The sequence below is a fragment of the Protopterus annectens genome, chromosome 4.part1 (assembly GCF_019279795.1).
Source record: "Protopterus annectens isolate FY-2018-M chromosome 4.part1, PAN1.0, whole genome shotgun sequence".
Lineage (NCBI taxonomy): Eukaryota > Metazoa > Chordata > Ceratodontiformes > Protopteridae > Protopterus > Protopterus annectens.
Window position 1 is genome coordinate 226,340,254 of NC_056734.1, and position 26,562 is coordinate 226,366,815.

Below are 26,562 nucleotides of genomic sequence, written 5' to 3' on the forward strand. Positions count from 1 at the left end.
TTGCTGCTACAGCCATGAAGACAGATGAGATAAAACAAAATCATAGGGGGATTTGTTACATTATAAAGGCAAATGGACAACCCAATGATAATGTAGACAGCACACCACTATGAGCAGACCATGTGGCATCTGACCTGGGTGCTGGGGTAGATGGTTAGTGGAATGTATAGCAGCATGTGCCCACAGTGGTGACTACCTCTTGTATGTAACACAAATCATGAGTATGTGCAGGACATCCACATCAAAGGGCCTTATACTTCCATAGTTTACATCCTTCGTCATACCAGTAACTGAGTACAATGCATCCTTTTTCATGTACCCCCCATACACATCTTTCAAGGGATGTGTAACTCAAGTGTACCACATTTGCCACAGTGAGCTCCCACACATCCTATTGGCCATACCTAAGTATTATTTTTGTTGCATAAACATTACTGTCTGATGGTGTGGAGCCCCCATCAAGGTATTATATCAGATGCATGTATGATACCTGTTCCGGTGATGCACTCATTACATACATAGCTGATTTAAAACATGGGTTATATTCATGACAGTGTAGATTGTACCATATATATGTGCCATGCACACTAGCAACTAGCCTGGATTGATCATAATATTGCATACAGGTGTAGCAGTGCCCCCCCAACACCTCCAGTAAATGTTACAGTGACAGGATGGTGTGCTTGATTCTCCTCATAGATTGCTGAGAACTCATAATAATTGTGCAAATGTGTTTGTGCACAAGCATCTATGATCACTCACAAACACCTATGTTATGTCAGAGACATGAGGTTACTATTGGCATTATTCTGATATTGTCCATGACTGTGCCTATTTCTGCTTATTGTTGTCCTTGAGCCTGTAACTATGTGTACCACTTGGCTGAGACCTCTACTGACATTGCATTCATATTCAGAAAACTCATTTTGCACAGCTTCACAATATGCACCTAACCCTATTGTATATACCATCCATGATATATGTCCTCTCCATTGTTCATGTCAGGATGCTTATATCACAAACAAATACTTCTCCATTGTTATGTCACCTTGTGTGACAGTCACATAATATATATTTGTGCAGTCCATACTGTATCATGTTGATATGTGATTAGACTCCTGCTACAACCATCTTCATTGACATGCCCTCATCTGCTGTATATTACCATGTTTCACCTGTCCTCTTTCCTTTTGTTCAGTCCAACAATTCATCTGTGTGTTCCTATTCAATACACACACTTCCCCTACTGATCATTTACACAGCTTGTGTTCAGTATGTCTGAAACAGGTTTTCACAATGCCCTATACTGTATACACTTTAATATAATGTGTTGGAACTATATACATCACTTTATTAATACCCTGATAATCATTGTGGCATTCTGTGCAAACACATAGACCTAGTTTGCCTGTAGGTAAACAGGTTTACATGTCTGCTGCTGCTGTCCATGTTGTTTTACATGGTCTCCTGGTCAGCAACACTGTTGCAAGCCATGAAAATGCACTTGTTTATGTTTAAACATGGTGTGTGGCATAAAGATGTACTTCGCCCTGCTGCTCACCATGCAAACACATAAACTCCATGTAGGCTTCATGCTCAGCCTACCCAAGTTTGTACAGCACAGTGGTGGAGCGGTAGTGTTGTCTCCTCACAAGAGGTTCTCCTTTTTAATTCTTGGCTAGAATGCCTTCTGTGCAGACACTGCATGCCCTCTCTGTATTCTTCTGGGTTTCCTCCAGGTGCTCTGGTTTCTTCCCACATTTCAAAGACATGTGTTCAGAGAGTTTCTACCCAGGCCTCCTCTGAAAATTGTTTTTGTTCCAAGTTGGATTTTTCCAATAAACAAATGTTAAATAAAAATAAATTAAAAAAAAGTTTGTCTTATTTTAACCTCTATGTAATGGTGCAGACAGAACAATCTGTGCAAACCAATTCAACCAAAATCAAAAAGACATGTAAAAGTCCAAATAAAGAGACACTTAAAATAGCCAACAAAACTACAAATGCATAGACACGTAAAATAGCAAACAAAACTAAGTATCATGTCTTTGGGAGGAACACCAAATCTACTTGAGGTACACCCAAGATCCATTCACTTATTCTGTGATCCACTTTATCCAGTACAATTGTACTGTATAATACAGCCAGATTGGAGGCCAGCAAACTGTGTACACAGTGCAACCCCCCTCCCACCAAAAACAGGCAGATACCATGTTATTCTATCACAGAATGCACTCATACACATACACACACACACACACACACACACACACACACACACACACACACACACACAGCGGAGATCATAGGAAATACAAATGATTATAAAATCATTTGAAGTTCATGAGTGTATCTGTCTCTCCATATATCTGAGTATTGATCCATCTACCTGTCTATCACTATATGTCTGTTTCTCTCTATCTACCTATCTATCTATTTATCTATCTATCTATCTATCTATCTATCTATCTATCTATCTATCTATATATCTATATATCTATCTATCTATCTATCTCTATATGTCTATCTACCTCTGTCTATTCATATGTCTGTCTGTCTCTGTCTTCATGTCTATCTGCCTATCTCCATCTATCATGTTATCTTTCTTTGTCTTTATCTATCTGTAGCTATCTATTTATTTATTTAATTTCATATATATATATATATATATATATATATATATATATATATATATATATATATTATCCATTTATATGTGTCTATCCATCTACTTATAAATTTGTCTGTCTAAATCTGCATGTCTTTCTGTCTGTATATTCACTATAACTTCCACCCTTAGCATAGGTAACATCATTCGCAATCATTTCAGCTCATTGCTGCTTTGTACTTTTGAGCCTATGAATATAACTAAAAATGTCTTGTGATTGTCTTCGGTTTGGGTAGCTATTTTAGTCTGAAACATAGCTTTGGTGGATTTTATTAAGCTCCTGAGTTGTTTATTTATTTCAGTGACAAAGGCTCTAACATTTTGAAAATTATTCTTCTTACTTTTGGTCAAATTTGTTTTCCTTTTATTAAAAAACTTGCTGATATTATGGCTTCACCAAGTGCAGGTTTGTCCTGCACTTGTTCCTGTGGGGTACAGCTACATCTCAGCAGCTGTACACATGCTGGTATGGTATATTGGTGTATATTTCTGCATACTCAGTAGAGTTAACTGTTTGTGGTAGGGATTTAAAGCTTGACAATGTATCATTTAGGAGTAGGTAGTTTGTGTTAAAGAGATTTCTAAAGGTACTTCGGGTGGAAGGTATCACTGGTTTCAGTTTTATTTTGAAGGAAACTGCTTTATGGTCAGACCTAAAAAGGATGATGACACACAGGGGATGGTGCAAGATCTTCCTATATTAGTAAGGACAAGATCCAAGATGTTATGTTCCCCTAGTGGGTACTCTGACTATTTGTTCTAGGGCATTTGTATTGAAATCTCTTTGCTTCTGCACTAATGGTGATGTAGGTTTCCCAGTCCATAGTTGGATCATTTAGTTCACCTACAAAAATGGTATTGAGTTTATGACTGAGTGATTGTGGTTCTTGTAGATAGTTGTCATGGCTTTCTTGTGCCATAGAGGGAGTTCTATAGCTAATATATGGTATGGAACTTTTCTGATGGTTATTTGGACATGAAAAAGTTCTGGTGCATCATGCTGCTTTACCAGCCTTGATGTGAGTCCCTTCTGGATGTAGAATGATACCATTCCACCTTTTCCCCGTACTACTGGTCAAAATATGTGGAAGGTGTTATAACCCTGCACAGCCAGGGTGCTCTTCACTGCAGTAAACTCTCTCTAATCCGATCTCACTGGGATCAGACATGAGGCTGGATAAACGAATGGCTGAGTAATTAGAAAATGCATACAAAATAGCAGTTACAGGTTATAAATCAGCTAGAATAACATGATATGTGTTGGTATGTATTTTCTAATGAATATGAGGTCTAAAACTGAAATGTCCTTTCTTATTTAGCCCACATGAGGTGTAAGTGTTGTTCTTATCTGTTGTCTTCTGCTAGGGCTATGGCAAAAATGTGATGACCGGTTAAAGAGAGAGGCTGGATAAGAGTGAGTCTACTGTATTTTAAACCATGTCTCTGTCTACACAGACATTAATGTCCTCCAGGACAAGAAGGGCTTGTAAAGAGTAGAGTACATTGTTTAGGCTCCCAGCATTAATCAGTAACACCTTCATATTTTTGATTGTTTATTTCATTATGTTGGTAGATTTATATGTGTGCAAATCAAATTATGATATGAACAACTGTTTGTGACTCAGTACAGTATAACAAATTGATACAGTACCAACCAACCAAAGCCTACAGAACACATAAAAACATTGATTTTACATGTGATAATCCCCCTTACACCCCACCTTACCATTCCCAAATAAAGTAATACCAGTATCAAGGTATATTACACTTCCCAGTTTAAATATAATCATATGTGCAGATCCAAATACTACACATAAACACTGCTTTTGCCAGCAGCCAAGGACTCTATGCACCCCTACACTACCAAACTCTAAATATTCAACACCAGAGTCCCATCACAGAGGGGAAAAGGCAAATTCACCATCCACTTAATCATTTTTTTTTCATGCACTTACCTGTGTTGTCAAGTTGTGGGTCGTCATCTGGCCAGTTTGTGTCTCATGTCAAATGCTGTGTTATGTTGTCATGGCGTCCTGTTGTGTTTTTTTTTTCTTCTTACCTGTGAAACTTGAAGCTGGGCCTGCAGTGTGAGTCAGCATGTTGGTTGTAGAGGCGGAAGCAGAGCTGTCACCGCGAAATTCAAAATTGGTTATGTCTTGATGGGGAAATCCAGAACAGAGGTGAGATGGAGAAATGGACAGTTTTTCAGGGCTGTGCGGTTGGCTGCAGTGGTTCATCAGTGGATCGGTCTACGGATTGTTGGTTTTGATGTGGAGATTGAGTATCTTGTGGTCCTTGCTGGACTGGAGTAAGGTTTCTGAGTGGAGCAAAATGCGAGGATGCAGTAACTGATGTGCTGTGGCTGCAGTTGGACTGGAACTTGATATAGTTGCTGTATGCGATTGGCTCATACTGTTGTTTTTATTTTTCACTTTGTGTTTGTTATGTGTAATGTTATTTCTGTTGCTTGGAGGAATGAAATTTTGTTCAGCCGTGCAAGCAGTTTTATGACAATAAAGTTAATCTTGAATCTTAAATGATCACTATCATAAAAATACAGGTGCTGATTAACAGATCAGATGAAACAAGATGATGGAAAACTCTTACAACAACTCATACATTTGACTACCTGCTCCTAACTCTCTCTCTCACACACACAGATAGATAGATAGATAGATAGATAGATAGATAGATAGATAGATAGATAGATAGATAGATTTAGAGGTAAATATACAGATATAAACATAAATTGAAAATATAGGAGTACAGAATCTGTGGGCTCACTGTCCTGTAAGAACATTTAATTTGCAGAATCTAAACATCTGTTTTACAAAAGTTCAGTAAGTGTTGTTATCCTATGAGCAGTTAATCTGAAAATTAGGTGCAATACAACTATAAACTGTAAACAAAGCTCAACATCATGCACTGTAAATAAGCAGTCAGGATTCAATATGTCAATAGGAAATTTAAAAAGTAAAAGATTCTGCAAGGGTACCAGGCTGGAAATAGGAGGATCCTCACTACATGGCCCTCTGCTGCTGATGGTACCACAAAGCTCTAGCACTGTGTTCATAACAAACTCCTGGAAAGTTCTCCAATGCCAGGAGGTGCATACAGTCAAACTGCAATAAAATGAAAAGCCCATCTAAAGTGAAAAAATTTCCTTCCATATTTGTCCTTATCAAAACTTACAAAAGGTCTGAGGATTGTAACTATAATAAAATGACATCAAAGTATCTGCCCCTAATAATGAGAAGAAAGGTGTGGAAGAAAAACAGCTGGAAGACAAGATAATGAGCATATGCTCCTAATGAGACCTCAGGCCACAAGCGATGGGAGGGGAAGGACTGCAACCTTAGAGCATAAGTCACCAGAATGAAGCACATCACTGGCAAGAAATTCATAGTCTACAAAAACTATTTAGTAGCAAGCCTTTCCAAATGAATTATTCAGGCCCCTAAAGCCCAATCAAAGAAAAAAAGTAATCTAAGAGTTATAAGAACTGGGAAATTCTAAATTATTCAAAATCATGAAACTGTCTAAAAACTGCTAAGGGGAAGCAACCACCACTTCATTAAGGAAGCCCTGGAAAATGGGCTAATGACAAAAATGACTGTAAGCTACTACCATGGTGCCTTTTATATAGGGTGCATCTTAAAAGGAATGGGTGTACATTGTGGTCTCCATTTATTAGAGGACAAACAAGAATTCATTTGTTTGGCCACAATGACAAGTACTCCATATGACTATGCACTCCCAAAAACATCAAGAAGTTTCCCAATGTAAAAGGTCTGATAGAAAAATTAAATCCCATCTCCCCTAGATCAGTGTCATCCAAAGCCTTTAGTAAAGGCTATGTTGCATCTGACAGCTTAACTTAAATTCCTCTGTAAATGTGACTGTCTGAAAATGTAAAATGAACATCCATTACCACACCAGTTCCAGTTATTTGAAGGGCCAGATCACTCAGGGATAAAACAGGTCATTGGGATCAAAGTAGAATAGAAATGACCAAACATGCTCTCTGAAAATGTCAGTGTAATGACAGACAAGATGGAGGAAGAAAAACACAGTGGCCTGAGAAGCAACAGAATAATGAGGTTACCAGTGAAAAGAAATTCATGCCAGGACCCAAGGGTTGTAGGCTGTGATAAAACCCCAAACCAATGCAATTTAATGTATTTACAAGCATGCATTCAGGTGTGTGTGTGTGTGTGTGTTTGTGTGTGTGTATGTGAACTATCTCTGAGAATGCATAATCCCTAGTGAAAGGGAATATTCCCCTACCCAGGAATTGTCAACTGTCAGTCTATATATGTATGTGTGTGTGTGTGTGTGTGTGTGTGTGTGTGTGTGTGTGTGTGTGTGTGTGTGTGTGTGTGTGTGAGTGTGTGTGTGTGTGTGTGTGTGTGTGTGTGTGTGTGTGTGTGTGTGTGTGTGTGTGTGTGTGCATATACACACACATATATATATATATATATATATATATATATATATATATATATATATGTAAGGGTTAGTTTAGTTATCAGAACAAATACATGTTCAAGTAACAAAACATCAAGGCCACATAATCGAACAGCATTTAAAGAAAATCACATAAAAAACAAAAACATGTTTTATGTAGTGGGCTGCTCCCCCCTCGCCTTCTGCTTCTTATATATATATCAATTCTCAGATTGCACAACAGTGAGGAAAGTCCAGATTCCCAACCCTGCTGTTGAATATTTCATATAAAAATGCCAGCAGTTTCACCTGCTGGCATTTGTTTTAGATACTGCACACTTGTTCTGAGGTTTTGTTCATTGGAACATTCAAACAAGTAAACTGGATCCATATATCTATATATGTGTGGTTAATGTCTTATTAGCTTGAGCTGGTATAGCTGATCAAAAATCAGTTGTATCTGATATTTTATGGAAGATCACAATATTGTGGGGTCTGGAAGTTTTGCCTTTCCTTACTGAAGTGTGATACCAGAGTTGGTAAATAAAATTAGCAGAGGGTATGGAGGGATGCTGTATTTTTTTTTTTGGTTTTATGATTTAATCTTTCAGACTGTTGACAGTTCAATGAACTGAGTTTCAGGATTATGACATGTCAGTCATATGTGACACACACACACACACACACACACACACACACACACACACACACACACACACACACACACACACACACACACACACACACATATATATATATATATATATATATATATATATATATATATATATATATATATATATGGGTTCAGATGTGCTGTTGAGTTGACCACCTTTGTTGACAATACAGATGGTCAACAGATGTGTGAGACTGCAAAATTATTTGAGTATGGAAAAATTCCCTTTCCAAATTTTCTGTGAGCTCAGAGTTAGTATGTATAATTAACAACAGTGCGGTGGGTGCAGCGGGTGATTTTATTTATTTATTTTTTTTGTTATAAGTTTTGCATGCACTGAGGTTGCTACTCAGCAGATATGTAATAGCAACATTCCAGTTTTTGAAGTTTTGTGGTACCTTGCTTATCTACACATATATATATATATATATATATATATATATATATATATATATATATATATATATATATATATATATATATATATATATATATATATATATATATATATATATATATATATATATATATATATATATATATATATATATATATATATACATATATATACATATATATATATATATATATATATATATATGTAGATATACACATTGCTACACCCAACACATTCAAATCATTTTACAATATTCATTATAATAACCATTTTACATTCCTCTTCACTAACTTAAGAATCTTGTATATTTATACTCTCTGCTCAACTTAACCCTTGACCAGTATCTACTCTATATACTTGCTTCCACATTGTGGTGTATTTTCTATACATTCCATAGTGACTTGATTCATCAATAATAATTGTTCCTTTTAATTCCACTGAATACAAAAGTCTGTGCAAGTACTGCCAAGTGCAAAGGCAAAATGATAAATCCAAACAAAAGCAGCCAGCACTTCAAACCAGCAAAACCATTTATTTAATATTATTTCATTAAGGAACATACCGGTTTCTGCAACTCCATGTCTTCATCAGAGTTCCAAACAACAATGTCATATTTAAATATGCAAGTAATAGAAAATTATTACAGAAGCACCACCCATTCAAAAAGACAGCATCACTTCATTGTGCCCCTGTAAAAATAAAGCCCCCAATCTCACTATCCAGGAATATTCCTTATTATTCAGGATGCCATGCCAACCTAACTTATTACATGACACTAGATTCATCTTGTCAATAATAGTTAAATTAAACATTGCAGAAGAATGTTTCTGGACATATTTATATAATGCTTTAGACAGGCGGACATGCTAAAAACAAATCCAAGTTTTAAGTGGTCTGGACATCTGTCTTACATAAAAAAGCTGAACATATTCAAGTAGCTAAATAAACTACCCTCTCAGAACAGCAAGTACCAAAACAAAGTATATCAAAAACTTTGGGGGTATTAATTCCAGCCCGCATTTTCTCAGGTCTTCTTCTTTTGCTCTGTAAAATTCATTTGATTGCTGCAGCTATAATGTGTTGGTGCATCATGGGAAGGTGATGGCAATCTGCATTTTATTCATTTAGGTAAGTGTTTTTTGTTATAAGTATGGACCCTGAGTCAGTAAAGCAAAGTCCCCCATAGCACTATGGGTAAATATATGCATTATCAAGAAACTTTGTATAGTCTGTCACTATTATACAATGGAATTAGTAAAGGATAAAAGGCACAGTTTGATTTTTAAATAACAGATGTTTACTTCAGTTCTTTGTATTGTGACTTTTCTGGACTAATGAACATTTGAAATGGCATCAGGATGTACTGTGCACATGCTTCTGAAAATGGCAAAATATTTGCTATATGTCTTTTAGATGCAGTTTGGATCACTTGATAATCTCAGGAGGTGCGTGGTCTTTTTATCAGAAGAGCTACCTTAAGGAGTTATGTTCTGCTACTAATATAAGTTCTCTAAGTATATGCAGTATTTTAGGGTTGCAAGAGCCCACCTTTTTACCAAGTATTCCTTCTCAACAGCAGAGTACCACCTGTACATTTTACTAAGCCTTCCACTGATGTAACATATGGGATGTTTATCCCCATCTAGTACTTGAGACAAGACTGTACCTGTACTTACTGTGAGTTAACCGGGTGTATCAAAAATTGCTTGGAGAATTCTTTAGCTATTACAATTGGTTCTAAACACAAGATGGGCTTTAATTGTCTAAAGGCTTACTCTGCTTTATATGTCCACTTCATTTTGAAGAAAGCTTTACTCTTGGCCATCAAGGGGCATTCAATGTCAGCAAAATTTGGAATAAATTTCTGATAATAGTTTGACAGGGCTAAATAATCCTTAAGTTATATCTTTGTTGTTGATATAGGCCTGATATTTATTGCTTCCATTTTCTCAGCCTGTGGTTTCAATAACTCTTTCCTAATTATTTACTTTAAATTGCAAGCTTTTGCCATGCCTAAATGGAACTCAGCTGGCTTAGCAGTCCACCCAGTTTTGCTTAGAGAATGCAAGGTAGCTTTAACTTTAGAAAGATGTGTTTTTCCACTCTTCAAAATATATTACCATATCATCAAGGTGGACTGCTGCATCGTGATGAAGGACTTAAAATGTTATCCACCCTCCACTTAAATATTGCAGGTTGTCCATGGAGTTCAAAAGGTAGGACATGTAATGAGATAATCCATCTGGTTGTTATGCTCCTGATATTTGCTTTCAAATCTACTTTTTCATTAGGCACATTTTATATATTGTACTGTATCAGACAAGTTCTGCAAGGCAACTCTGGAAATGTTTCTTTATTCTTCACCACACAAGCTGTTATTTCTTGTTTTTTAGACACACTGATAATGTCTCTCTGTTCTAAATTCGGGACATGCTTTGGGCATCTTACCTTCCTCTGCAAGCATACTTAAAACAGAGGCTCCAGTTTCCTCCTGAAGTTTCAGAACATTTATGTGAAATAACTGATCTGATTTCCTTTTTCCTGGTTATCTCACTCTATAATTAACTTAAATTATGTTTTCATCAATTTCAAGAGGTCCGGTGATTATTAACCCAATTAATTTAACTCCTGGTTTGAATTCTGTGACATGAGCATTTGTGTTATATGCCATCTTTTGTCTGTTTTTGTGAACTTTCCATATATTGCTTAGACCTGCTGGTATGCAAAATGCTCACATATTTGAAGTAGATGTTTCCTCCCCAACCAACCCCTCCACCTTTTTTATTTTATTTTATTTTTTTTGGGCTTTGTTTTATCAACATGTCTTGGGTTTGTCAGTTCAAATGTTGTGAATCCAGGTGAATCATGGGGTATCTTACAGAAAAGAGGGTGTGGAATCAATCAGTCTGCATTTTCCCAGGGTATAGATGCAATTGTTATCAGTTTTTTTATTTACAGTCTTTCCTAAGATAGACTTTAAGTTTCATTGAGTCATTTATTTAGTCCACTTGTCTGAAGGTGTTCCACTGATTCCTTAGTTGTTTCAGTTAAAAATATATATATATAAGGTTTGTGCATTACTCAGGGCTTGAATGGGATACCTTGGTCAATATAAATCTCTAAGGAAACTCATACTTTAGAAAAGCACAGTACTAGTTTGTTTTGCTATGCTCTTTCCAATAACAATTCATATGGTACTCTCTCTGTTACTTGTTTAATCATTGATTACTAGGGTATACCAATGGCTATGTTCAGTTTTATAAGTGGACCCATAATATCTTTCACTATTACCTCAAATAGGACTTCCAAAGCAAAAAGTAAAAATGTCATACTGACAAACCAAAGCCTTTATTGGTCTGAATGTATGCACAAAGACTTTCAATGGAAAAAAAGTAAAATGCAGTGGACATTCAGAAGCCATATAGCTGAATCACTTGATGTCCTTGAGGGGTCATTTGCATGTATCCCATGGGCTTCTATTATAGGAAGTGTAATGTATCACACATTGAAAACTGTGGCTTGGCTAGGTTTTTCTCATATTTTTTGAAATAGATCTTCCACAAAAAAGTAAGTGTATAAAAGGGTTGTCAAATCCTGGGTTGAGTGCTGGCCTTTCACATACTTGGCAAGCTGTACCAATGTTTCCGATGTCCTTCATAATACTAAGATAGTGAAAATCTTATTAAAATTTTGACTTTTGTCTTGACTTATCCATTCCTAAATCACAAGTGTTCTGAAAGGCTTCGAAACCAATTAAGTGACTCAATGCCTGTTTTTTCTCCTCTATAGAGCAGGTCATTTTAATTCACAGTATAAGCAGAAATTATTTTCCCTTGTTTACCTTTCTACCATGGCTATAATATTTGCAGTCCACTTATTGTAGTCTGTTCTGAACATGTCCTCCCATCTCTGAATTGCTTTTATTGCTATGCTGATATGAAGTGGGGTCAATGGTCTCTTCTCCTATAAATGCAGATATAGGTTTCTCCCCTTCATATATTTAATACTTTGAAAAGGTGGTACACAAAGTAATTTACCTCCACCAGAGGTAGTGGTAGTTACCATTTCTCTAGTTCAGAAATGTTTGTAGCTTCTTTAGTTTGAGTCCCATTTGTTTTTCTGACTGATTTCTGCTTTGATGTAGCAGGGAAAATGTAAGACTGTGTTCTGGGTCCACTTTCTCCTTCTCCTCTATAGTAGCCTCATCCATCTTTTCCCTAGTTTATGTACCTACTTCCCTAAATGTACCCTTTACTATGGACTGTCCCCTATCAGTTTCTTCAGTGACATTGTTTAGTATTTTAACTGCTGAAGCTCTATGGTAAGACTCACCTTCTTTGTTAGTTTCTCTAGTTAGGTATTCTGCTGTTTTAAGAATTGGTGTCTTTTGGCAAGACTTGGCATGAGATTTGTCTACACATTCCACCCAGTGCTAATTTGTTCACATTTTTATGCTTTCTAGTAGCACAAATTTTCTTTACTTGTGCTATGCATTATTGGCAATGCATCTGAATGGACTTTTTTTCTTATTATCTATAATGCATCTGGTTGAACTTTTTTCTCTCCACCTTTATAATGTGCCTGGCTGAGCTTATTCTCTCCATATCTACCATAGCCCTTTGAACTGGGGAATGTTAGTAAATGATCAGACTATGTACTGAGTTAGACTTTACAGTTACCAGATGTAACATTTTGCCTAGTAATTATTTTTGTATCTGTGTTTTGGAGTATTCCTGTCTATCTCCCATGCACATATCATTTCAGTTTCCTGCATCCTAGTTGTTTTATATTTACATATAAATTGTCTAACCAATAAAATCATATTTCTTTAATCCAGCAACTTGCTTTACCTTTCCTTCTACAACACTACATTTTACAAGCCTAGTAACAGTACAGTGACAAAACATTGATTTTATACTTTTAATAGTTAAAGGTCAAACACTATCACATTCCATAGACTTGCTTTCAGGTACATTTAGTTGATTTGCATTAACAAGGTGTACTCTTGCTGTCACTATCTGTGGGGTACTTGCCTATATGACATTTTTTAGAACATATAAACAAACCAACACTGATGGCAATATTTCCTTTTTGTCTGCTAGCCAAAAAAAAATACATACATAAAGGCTACTATTACTCTTGGAGCAGGCAAGCCTGACTTAGGATTTGCAATTTCAGACAACTCCAGATATTCTATTAAAATAACTAGTTGTTCCAAAGGCTTAGGATCACTCTGCAATACCCACTTTCATAAATTGCTAGGGAGCGCCTTTCAAATTTCTCATCCTCCACAGTATCTAAAAATTTACATATATTATTTACACAGATTTCTAATCACAGTTCTAAACAATTTATTAGGTCAGCCACTTGTGCCATTCCAGCCTGGCTATATTAAATTTCCAGTGATGAAGTTTAAGGGACATGGCCTCTGATGAGGGTTCATCCCTAGCCACAATATCTTGTTCTGGTAGTCATGTTCTGCAGCAGTTTCCAGTCCATGCATTTCTTCATCAAATGACTAATTAAATAAGAGAACAATGTTCGGGTCATATTCATTTAGATACAATTTTCTCTACTGGTATTCCCCGTCAGAACCACCAGGCATCGTATGTCATTTTCCCTCCACAGATTTTTAGTAGGCCTCTGTAATTTGGGGGTATGAGTTAAGTGGGAGACTGGCTTGGCAGAGCAGTTACCTGCAACTTCTGGTTGTTCCAGTGCTGCACATCTCTTCTGAAGAGCTGCTGTCAAGCTGACAAGTCTTACTGGAGTTTACTAAGCGTCATTGAGTTCTACATTTTGATTGCAGTCTCAGCAAATGCAGCTGTTTTGGCTCCCTTGGAAAAGTTCACAAAAAAAAAAAAAGGTAAGAAAAAAGTTAGATTTCCTTCAAGGCAATGATTCAGGCTCCTACAAGGATTTTTTTTTTACCGAACAAATCCCCGTATGAGCATAAGTGTTTGTAACAGTTCCTTTACTGCCTTGAGGATCTCGTCAGCACAACCTTATAGAAGCACAAGGATTTAACAGTTCCTGGGTTTATCACAGTAGCACATAGAATGTTTCACATGCAGTTCAGCTGAGGTCCTTTATCATATTAAAAGGTACATCTCACTTAGGTGTAGGGCAAACAACTAAAATGCAAAAAGAAAAAAAGTAGTCAGGAATGTTATAGTTAAGAAACAAGTATTTTTATGCTTGCACTCTCTATCACTGTACCATTTCTTGTGAAATTAGTGCAACAGCTTTATGTTGCACCAGAATAAATAATTTTATTCATTTTAAACTTATGGAGCTCAAAATATGCTTCGCTCATTTAATTTACAATTCTGTTCAGAAAAATACCACACTCACAAGAAAATGAAATAGTAGTTTTGTCTAATTCTTTAGGCCAAGGTGGTAGCAGATTTTCAGTGAAACACAAGTTCATTCAGCAGTCAGTTCACACGGCATTTGGACTGATATTCTGCTTTTCTTTGTGCCTCTGCACTGTAGCTCATCACAGCAGCCTTCTAGTCTTAGAGGGAGCCTTTCCTCCTCAGACCTCTTACACATAATACAGATTCTCTTCCACTGCACATCTCCCAGTTTATACACTGAAAACTTGTCTTACTCCATTTCCACCTTCTTCTTTTAGTAGAGAAGCAAATCAATCCTTTCTAGCCACAGAGAACAGGAAAGCTCCTTATTCAGCAGCCTTGAAATAGCCCAGATGCCGCTGTTGCCTATTAATAATTATGTAGGCTATTTGACTGCTTGGATGTTTCAGACCCACTGACACACACCGAGTGCTGCAGTAAGTAGTGTGTTTCTCTGCAAAATTAGCTGTCTTAGCAGTCCTAAATTTGAGATGATCGACTGTTTTAATATTGAGACAACAATCCTGAACATTCATTAAACTGAAAGGACAAAATGACAAAATTCACATTATTGAAACACTGAAAGGCTTTTGGTAATGCGACCATGCATCATACTGAAAATCTTCACTACTTGAGTCACACAATATGTGCAACTAGTAACTGATAAACATTGCATGTCTATCACGAAAAAATTATCTGACATTGAAACTATGAGAATACCCAGAATTGTTGACATTACTTAGTCACTGATTATAACAAAGCATAGTTAGTGACATAAGTTATCACAAATTAACGCAATGATTAGGACTGTTCACAGAAATTCATGCAGTATAACAGAAGTAGCAAGGATATATTGCAGTGCAGCTAAATTAATAACAGATAAAGCCTTACCACAAAACCACAGGGCAGTAAGGGAAAGGACAGGGAGGAATCAAATGTCATCATAGAAGTATCAAATAGGGAAACTATAAAGCAATTAAGACAAGAAGTATCACTGTTAGAAGAGTACAGAAGGTGGAACAGATCAACACAAATTCTCATAAAGATAGACATGATAAAAGCAATGTGCAGTATCAGAACAGATCAAGATCTAGTGTGCACCATCACAAATAATAAACTAAAAATATCAGCACAGGCAGAAAAATTTAAAAGATATGCAGATAAATATAAAGGAAAAGAACAAAATAAGCAATTTATTGATAACCCCAAAAAAAATTTATAGAGAATTGGGAAACAAGGCAAAAGGAATTGAAACACCACCAAAAAAGAAGAAAAGGATGCATTTTAGAGAAATAACTATGAAGATCCTGTAGAACATAACAAATATGCTAAATGGATAGAAGAAGTAAAAGAAAGAATACAAAGTTGAAATGTACAGGGTATGAAATGGGATGAGATAATGGCCAGAGAGATGGAAACAAAGCTACAAAAAGCTCCTACATGGGAAATCCCTGGCCCAGATGTAGTACCTACCTTCTGGCTAAAAATATTAACATCTTTACATGTTGATTTAGCCATGAATAAGAACTACTTATATGCACACCCCCAATAGACACCAGCCTGGTTAACAACAGGAAAAACATTGCACCTACTTAAAAGTGAACCTGCAAGCTATCCTGAAAACTATAGATCAATAACTTGCCCTTCCGATGACATATAAATTATACACTGGAATTGCTGCTGACAGAGTTTATAGTCATTTAGAAGAAAACTTAGTCATGGCAATAGAACATAAGGGTAACAGAAGAAAGTCATATGGAACAAAGGATCATTTGTTGTTAAATAAACTCATAATGGGAAACTGTAAAAAGGGGAAGAATCAAAGTATGGCATGGATAGACTACAAAAAACATTTGGCAGTATCCCACATCATGGATAAAAGAGTACATAAAAATGTATAATATACATCCTACATTATCGATTACATTACAACGACCATGAAACAGTAGGAAGCCACTTTGCAGCAAAGCCACGATAAAGGACAAATTATTATTCCAGAGATAAAAATTCAAATTCAAAAATATGTAGCAAGCCACTTTGCAGCAAAGCCATGATAAAGGACAGATTATTATTCCAGAGATAAAAATTCAAAGGGGAATATTCCAGGGTGACTCTTTGTCACTGCTGCTCTTTTGTCTTGCTCTTTACCTATTAAGCTGTCTACTTAACAGATTAGGTCATGGTTACAATTTGGCTCCCAGACAACAACAAAGTATAAAGATTTCTCATCTTCTTTTTGTGGATGATTTAAAACTGTATAGATCATCAGACGAGGAACTGAAAGTACAACTGCAAGTGGTCAAAACATTTTCAGATGATATAAGAATGTCATTTGGTCCTGATAAATTTGCAAAAGCAACCTTTAAAGCAGGAAAGTTGCAGCATTAAGTAAACATCAGTTTGGGACATGAATATGATGTAAAAGAACATGAGCAAGAGGGAGTATATAAATATTTGGGAACTGATGAAGGATCATCAATAAAGCATGAACAAATGCAAATAAAACTTAGTAAGGTATATTTTAGAACACTGAAATGTATACTGAAAACAGTGTTGACATCTAGGAAGAAAATCCACACTATAAATAAATTTGCTCTTCCTGTTCTTACAGTTTTGGAGTGACTGACTTGCCCCAAAAGGTGGTGGATTGGTTGGACAGGAAAACAAGAAGGATGTTTCATGCTGATTAAATGATTTATAAAAAATCACTGTATGCCAAGACTTTATATTCCTTGTTCTGAAGGAGGTATGGGCCTCTTCAAAATCGATTACATGTATAGAACTCCAGTCGTATGACTCATATACATCTGCTGCCTTCACAAGACCCAAACATTGTGAAAGTTTTAAAACATGAGGAGAACAAGTCTAAGATGACTTCCTTGCTTTGTTTAGCAGAAGCATATTCTAATGTCAAGTGGGAATGAAAATTAAAGTAGAAGTAGATAAAAATCAAGGAACAACTGAATGTGCCAAAAACAAAGGAAAGAATATAAGGTGAAGGATCAGATGAGAAGGCAAGAAATGCAGAAAGTGCATAAATATGGCTACAAGTATAGAAAAGTTTGGGAACAACCTCATGTTCATCAGGATCGAATGAAGGAATGATTAAGGAGAGCTGAATTTAAACCAAAAAATAAAATGTTAATATTGGTGGCCCAAGATTATGGACTACATACAGGTCGATTTACAAAGTCCATTGAACATGTGGAAGAAACAGATAAAGGTAGGTTTTGTAAAGCAGAAATGGAAACACTTTTTGTTGCTGGTTGTGATATACTAATGGCAGAAGGACTGTATACTGAAAGGCATAGTAATGTGGCAAGACTGTTGCATTGCGGATTGTGCAAACATTATGATATTGAAATAGCTGAAAAACGTTGGAAGCATGAGTCACAAAGCATTATAGAAAATGATGAAGTTTGTAATATATGGGATCACCCATTACCAAATGTTCAAAAAACAGATGTGACAAAACCAGATATAGTAGTTCATGAAAATAAGAAAAAAGTAGCATTGATCATTGAAATGGCTACACACAATGACTACAGTGTCTTACGTACAAAGAGACACAAAGTCATAAAATACCAGGATTTACAAGCAGAAATGAGGACAATGTGTATGAAGGATACCCGGACAGTTCCTAAAGTAGTAGGAGCAATCTTACTTAGATATGTTACTGATGCATGTAATGCAATATGAATTGCAGAAGGAATCATTACTGGGCACATGGCAGGTACTAACATCAAAGATTAAAGCAATACTAATTTCATGAACTTCAATCACTTAAGAATGGAGTCCATTACCATCATGAAATTTGAAACCCAAAAGACTTGGAGAAATTAAAAAAAATGTAGATATCTTACTGAAGAGTCTGACTAAGACAAATGATTGATGTCAGAGCCAGGGCCTAAAAGTAAAGGCAAAAAAGGAATAATCATTCCCTTTGGAAAGTCAAATACCCCTGCAAATTACAACATCAATAGCACACCTCTAAAAGTGGACTCAGAGGTAAGAGATTTAGGTACACAGATAGTAGCCTTGACTTTGACCTTCATGTGTCCACAGGGGTGAGGAAGTCCTTCTATATGGCACAGCTTATAAGTAAAGGCGTGGCATCCAGATCCAATGAAGTTGTAGTACCACTGTACTCAGACCTTATCAGACCAATAACCGAGTACAATGCACCTTTTGTCGTGTACTTGACCAGGCACTTGCAAAATCTGGAGAGGCCTCAGAGGTTCCTTACAAAAACAATGCAGGATGTAAGCAACATATTCCATGGGAACAGACTAAAAGTCCTCTCCCCTTTACTCTGTCTGAACTGTTACACCTTCATAAGACAAACTGTACAAGGGTCACCTCATCTATGGATCTAAACCTGCTCTGTGACATGAACAAAACATGCTGGAGGGGCAGATATGTGTCTCTGAGATTACCCCTTCTCTGGAACTGGCTTCCTGCTCATGTAAAGCAGGAAGCATACACTCCTGGGGTGGTGCCTATGTCCTTTATGGACATGGGCAGTCTATAAAATACTCAAAGGAATATGGACAAACCTAAGCCCTCCTCTAGCCCTTAGGAATTGAAAAACAGGTAAATTTGGGTAATAACTGTTAGGCTTGTAAGGGCTCTTAAGCCACCAGCATAGTAATTTCCTATGAACCTATGAAACTATATGGCTTCCTATACCTATATCATTATAATTTAAACCTGTATTCTCCATGTATTCCAGGTTCCTTGGAGATAAAGTGCGTGCTTACAGCTAACCAAGAAATTCCTCTTACTGCTCAGTTCAGTGTGTGTATTAAAGAAACAGACCAAGATGGCAGTGTATTGGTGAGGGGAGGACAGGATTATACTGACACAGCCATTCCACCAGCTATATGCATATCAATGCAGCTTACAGCAGGAGACAAATTTCATTTATTTTAAGTCTTCACTTAACCAAAATTGCCCACCCATCACATTAAAGATCAAGGAGACATACAGTCCACTTAAAGTTTACCCCAATTAGCTAGGGATTAAACCATTTGTTAGAAGCTTTAATACTTTATATGCAGTACAATATTGTGGAGAATCAAAGCTGAAAAAAAAACTTATAGCTTAAAACTTAAAAAAAAAAAAAAAATTTTAGATAGAACATAGTAACCAAACTTCTGCATTTCTTTTGTGTCTCTCGCATACATCAAACAACTTTCTGATAAATCTCTTCTGACAACACTTTGCAATGTATTATAATATATATATATATATATATATATATATATATATATATATATATATATATATATATATGTCAGTGGTTCATCAGAACAAAATTATTCTAACACTTTGGAAATGTTTTATCTTCTGATGATTTTTTTTGTGCTATTTTAAACTTGTCAAAGGTGATAATGTGAAAGGTAGTTATAGTGAAGGTGAAGACAGTTGTCTTTAAGCATTTTACTACTTTGGTAACATTGCTAAAAGAAGAAGCAATAGCTGTTTGTATACACCTTTGTCCGAGTAAATAGTTTAGAAATATTAAAGAAATAATTGTGGTAGTAAACATTTTTTGTAATATCTCACTTGGCTTTTTCAGGCTGATATTAATTGTGTAGCATATTTAAAAAGATATTATAGGGCTGATAAGCCATACAGAAATATACTTTGTTATAATTACTAAATGACAAGTGCAAATCCTTCTGCCTCAGAGAAGAGTAAAGCAGAGGTTCATAATCCTGACAGAAAGCATTATAACATCATATCAGGCTGAGAGCATTTAGGTTCACTTAGTATTTCAGTAATGTTGCTATGCACAAATGATTGTTCATTTTCTAGTTCCAAGATTTTACAAATGTTCAGGAATTATTGTACTATCTAAAATAGTAAATGGCAGTTGTGCAACTTGCCAAAGGCTGTGATGAAACAATATTAAGTTCTAATTCAAACTGCACAAAAATATTAACCCTAAAGAAAAGCAGTACAAAACATAATATTTCTGTGATGGATTTCATCAATCTTGCGCACATGTGCAGACTGTAGCAGCCATGGGGACGCATTTGTAAAATTGCAAATCATACCCCAGTGTCCTTCAACTAAATTAATCATACTTTTTTGCAGTCTGCAGTTGTAATGGGTTGAACTACTAACCTTGAATTCCTCATCAAAAATATGAACAAAGGTAAATCAAGTGGGATACATCTTCCCTTGACTTGGTATTCGGTTTAGTTATTTTTCTAGTACATATTTTTTTTCTTTCCTTTTGTTTTCTTTTTATACAGATACAAATCTTTTTGTTAAGTAAAGAGTGGCATTCCGGCAGTTCTGCCTGTCTGCCACAATTTCTCACTCTCTCTGTCATGGCCAGTTATTGTTATAAATATGCAACATTCAGTTAATTTGCAAGCATAAATGCTCAGTTTCTTCAAATTCTAGAGTTATTCCATGTTGTTCTGTTGAAAACCTTTGTATGTATGTGTGTATATATGCACTTATTTCCATTAGAATGCAATGAAAGTCTCATTGGGCTTTCGGCATAGGCAAAAAGACGAAAGTTCCAAAAATACATTTGATAAAATATAGCCATTACATGGCAATTACAGAAAAATAAGGACCATGAAATGCACGATAGAATAAAGAAATTTGCAGTCATTACAACATCATCATCATCATCATCAACCCCCCTCTTTCCCCATTTTTTACATGGAGTTAGGATGTTAATCAACTGTAACCACCTCTCTCGATTCAGAGTCTTTTTGCCTAATTGTTACAGATTTCTCATGCAATCAATCTGTCTCCATTTCCTCTTGCTTTCTTCCTGATGTTCCTAAATCTGCTTTTTAGCATATGTGACCAAACAAGTATAATGCCTTCTTGACCGTCTGTGTGACTGAGACTACTTTGGCATCTGCTCTGATATCCTCATTTCTTCATTTGCCCTACAGTGTGCATTCTACTAACCAAGTCAGGCACTTCATCTCTATCACCTCAACCTTCCTGAACTGATCTGACTTCATTCTCCAGGGTTCTGTACCATAGTAAAGGTCACCACACTGTTTTAAATACATTACTTTTCAGTTTCTTTAACATTCAGATACAGCACTTCTGATTCTAGTTATGATGTCTTTATTCAGACTTCCCTTGACTTCAACCACATCTTACAAACATCTGAAGTTGTTAGCCAGTTCCAATTTATCCTTCCAGTTCAGTTTTCAGCTTCTTCTGATTTTCCCATTTGCTGCACTGAATGCTATATTGTCTGCACTTTATTTCATTTTGTCTACCTTTTGAATTCCATTCCTTTATGATTTGCTGAAGTTCCTGTTCAGACTCTGCTTGTAGTGTGACATCATCTGCACAGACCTCTCAACTGTCCCTCTTTTGGAGAAATGTCCTTAGTTTTAGGCTTGATTTAGCCTAGCACATGATGTACATATTTTTGGAGTTATATCCCAATTTTAAGGTTTGATTTACCCCTTCAAACAATTTTCTGTATCCCTCTCATCTCACATGATTTTTGAAGCTGTCTAGTACACAGAAAATTACACTACAAGACCAACATACTAGTGGCATCAATTATTTAAAGAAAGAGACCATACATCTTACATCTCCCTTGTAAACAAGCAGAAATAAATCAATTTGAGTGGTAGAATTTTGCAATACAGTTCTTTCAAATGTACAGATTTTATTTATTTGTTTATTGCATTTATTTTATACTGTCTCTTTGATGATGTGATTATATTCCAATAATTTTTGTCACCCTGCTTTCTAAACACAGGCTTCTGAGTAGTACCACTCATTTCTACCAAAAGCAAAAAGAGTTATGTGCTATTTGGTATTCACATTTTATGCTAATTAAATGCCCAGATCTTTGGCCAAATGTACCTACTTTTCAATGGCCTTTGCACCTATTTTCAGTGTTTGCAGGTTGAGAGGTATGTATCTGTATACAGCAGTTTCATTGAGGTATACTTTTTGACCTGTTTGCTAATATAGTCTATCACCAGTATGAACAGCAGCAGGCTCAGATTTGAACCTGTTGCATATCCACTTCCACTGGGAACCCCTCTGTGAGTCTGAACATTGATCATGCTTGTGTCATTGCAGACTTCTTAATAGCCTGCACTAATTTTACCAATGTTTCTGAAACTTTGAACCACCCCAAGACTGCCCAAATCAGCTTTCTTGGGATCTTCTCATATGCTTTCTCCAAGACTAGGAATGCCCAGTTGAACTCTTCCTCGTCTTCAACTTCATCTCCACTGTATGTCTTACTGCAGAAATCAGGTCAGTCAAGCTTCACCTTGATGTCAGTCTGAATGTCTCATGTCCCATCATATTTTCTACTACTCTCCATATTTTTTATCACTCACTGTCTCCAACACTTTCAAGTTTTGTGACAGGACTGTGATAACTCTGTACTGCCTGCAATTGTGAATGTCCCCCTTGTTGTTTTACTAAAATGCTTATTCCTCAGTCATCTGTTTTTCATATCATGGTATGTGCCCTCTGGAGCCATTTTCCCCCTAACTCATATAACACCTTGAGCATATCTGCCGTGAGTTCATCTGAGCCAGCTCTTTTCCCTGACTTTACTTTCCTTAGTGTTGTTCTTACTTCTTCTATGGTGAGTTTTTGCTCTTCTTTCATCATAGGCTGGGTATGAGCTGGTACAGCTTCTGTGGGGTTTTCATCATTTAGAAACTGTTTGATGCATTCCTTTAATTTGCCTTCCATTTCATGTGGATTGGTCAGCAAGTTGTTGCTGGCATCGCTTATGAGGGGTGTCTGATGACAACCTTCTTTACCTTTTTGTTTTTGCCTTGCAACCTGATAGCATTTGTTTGTGCCATCTGCTAAGACACTTTCATGAAGCGGTAGAGTGCTTCTGATGTCTTGTTCATTATTAATGTGACTGCCCTCTTACCATCTTTTTAGCCAATTTGTATTCCTTCATAGCCTGGTACATCTTTTCTGAATACCATTTCTTCCTGTATTCCTTCTTTCTTTTGTTAAAACCCTTGACTTCTACATTCCACCACCAGCTTTCCTTATATTCAAAAACACAAAAAAAAACCCTCTATAATATATATATATATATATATATATATATATATATATATATATATATATATAAAACAAAAAGGCAAAGCCATACACAGAATAAAAAAAATAAAACTAGGAAATAACTACACAGTGACACGAAATGGCAAGCAGGCCAAATAAATCTTATAGAATGTCCTGATGAAGGACTTGTATTCTGTCCAAAAGCAAGTGCAAGCAATTTGTTTGAGTTAATGATAATTTTTAAGCTTAATAAGATTTATTTGGCATTCTTGCAGTTTCATGCCACTGCATAGTTAATTTTTAGCTTTCATTATATACCTTATTTCCAAACCTGGCTCAGATGCATAATTGTTCTATAGTCTTCACATATGCAGTTTTGAGACACATTCTATTTAGCTGCACTTATTTCCTCTTCTTTCTTAGGTGCTAGAACCCTAAGTATTTACTTGAATTCCTATGTTTTCTGTGTCTATTCCTTTGTCTTCATTCTAATCTCTATTGATCTTGAAGCCTTTTCTTACCACTAATTGCAGCCAGCCATATTTTATGCCTGGAGCTGAGCATTTGAATGGAACTGACTTTGCAATCCCTAACTTTCTCTATTGACCTTTATTTATATGGATAAAGTCTATCCAAGTTGCTTTCTGACCACTCTTGCATGTGATCTTGGGACTGTCTGTCTTGCAAACCAAGAGTTAGCCAGCATTAAGGTATTTGCCAGACAATGGTCTAGAATGGTCTCTCCATTTTTATTCCTTTTGCTTTACGCAACTGAACACAGGCAGACCTCATATAATGTTCTGTCTGTCTCAGTATTATTCAGGTCTCCTATTATAAACATCAACTCATTTTGCTTAAGTGCTACTGAATGCCCTCTGTTCTTCAACATGGCTGTCTGATGTGTCTCAGAGGTTGAGATTATGTTGCTCTATCTTTGCACCAGTCTCTTATCATTATGAGGCTGTCACTGAGTTTGTTGATGTTTCTTGTTGTCTTCACAGGACTTTCTCTCACTAGAATTCCCATACCATTTTTGGTCTGCCTTCTCCCCTGAGTAGTAGATTATGGATCCTAAGCCAAATGACTTTGCTGTACTGCCCTTCCATCTTATCTCCTGGATATACAGGATATACAGTCTTCTGCTTATTATAATGTTATCCACTTCCAAGAAATACCGCCTCAGGTCTCCTCTGAAAGGAGACCACTAGCCTAGTAAGAATAACCTGGTCAACAAGGATAAATACAATAAAATAAAAATAAAAGCTGTATTCTGTTAGATAACCTTTAACCAGTGAAGGAAGACTTAGGACATTATTAGCAAGTCAACTGCTTTTATTTCCTGATTTCCCTCAACAGAGCTATCCCAGGAAACCCACACCAGGCAATTGGAAAATGGTCTGCTAGTAGCTTATTGACCCAGAGCTGATATACCTTATGGTGAGCATACACTGGCTAACTGGGGCACATAACTCCTCCCATTGTTAGAATGAGTCTCTTATGCAGGTCAGAGTGGATGGGATTCTCAACTCACTTAGCTCTGGAAAATACCCACACCCCTTTTTGGTATCATTAGTTGAGGAAACCAAAGCAATTATGGCCAATTCTTACACCGCAGTATGTCTAGCCCCCATGAAATGTGCAGTCTGTGATCCATGGTCTCTAATCTCGAGGTAAATGCACACCACATTTCAAGCCTTACATAACTGGTCTACACAGGTCTTCCTTCTATAGACCCAACAAGAGTCTGTAGTGCTCCCCATAACTTAGTTCATTTTGGGGTGCATTCTGCTAGCATACCTCCCAAGTGTAATTTGTAGGATTGGGTTTAAACTCAGTACCTTTCATCTTTGATGTAGAAACATTCAGCAAGTTTGGGGAAGTGAGAGACACCTGACAAAGACACAGTCATTACAGATAATGAAATGCACCGAGACTACAGATTTACTTGTCAATGTTAGCTTTAATCTAGTAACACAAATATTGCAAATGAAATTACAGAAACATTATGAAAAAATAACAAGTTTGCAAGTCCCTAACAGAAATGCTGAGTTATTCTAAAGTATAGTTTAGATACTCTTATATACAAAATATACAATGTCTAAGAAAGTATGTTAGAGATTAATTGACATAAACATAATTTTCTGGGAATATGCCTATACAAACATTGTTTCGATTTGTACAGGTAGTTTAGTAATTGATATGATAGCTTAGCCTGGTGGAGAAGAGTGGTGACATAGCTAGGAGTCTAGTAAGAAAAATCTTAGGCTGTGCTTGAAGTTGTCATAGAGAGGAAGGAATAATTTCCCAAGTTTGGAAATGCTGTTGGTGTAATGAATACAGCCACAAAATTATGTGATTTTTGTGAGCAGGTATGGTACTGAGATTTAAAACTGAGCATATCTGTGTGTGTTTATGGCTGACAAGTAAATCCCAAAGAACCAAGACAAACCAAGTAAAGTAAACTCCACGTACAAAGAAGGCCAAACCGAGTGAACTGAAGAACAGCTTTATTAAGCAACAAAATAAAATCAATCAAGCGCTTTCGCCAGGTGAATACCTGGCTTTCTCAAGATAAAACATAGTATAACTGAAATGTTTAAATACATGTGTAATTAATCACATGAGTTCTAATTGATGTATGAAACATTCAATTGAATTAAATTGAATTAAATTGAATTAAAATACCCTCACTTGATGCATAAGTTTCCTATGTGAGCATAAACAGTGCTAGTAATAGATCTTAAAATTGTTGAAAAACATTTGAAAATTACTAAAAATCTCACTGAGATGATAAATTTACAAAAGATGTGTGAATAAATACATATGAAAATGTAAATATATAAATATAATAATATAAAACAATTATAAATTGTGATCATAAAATTCATAAAATTCATAACCTAGCTCCTTAGTTTAAGCACGCTGGATATACTAATATTCACATTAAAATCCGGAGGTCTTGCAGCAT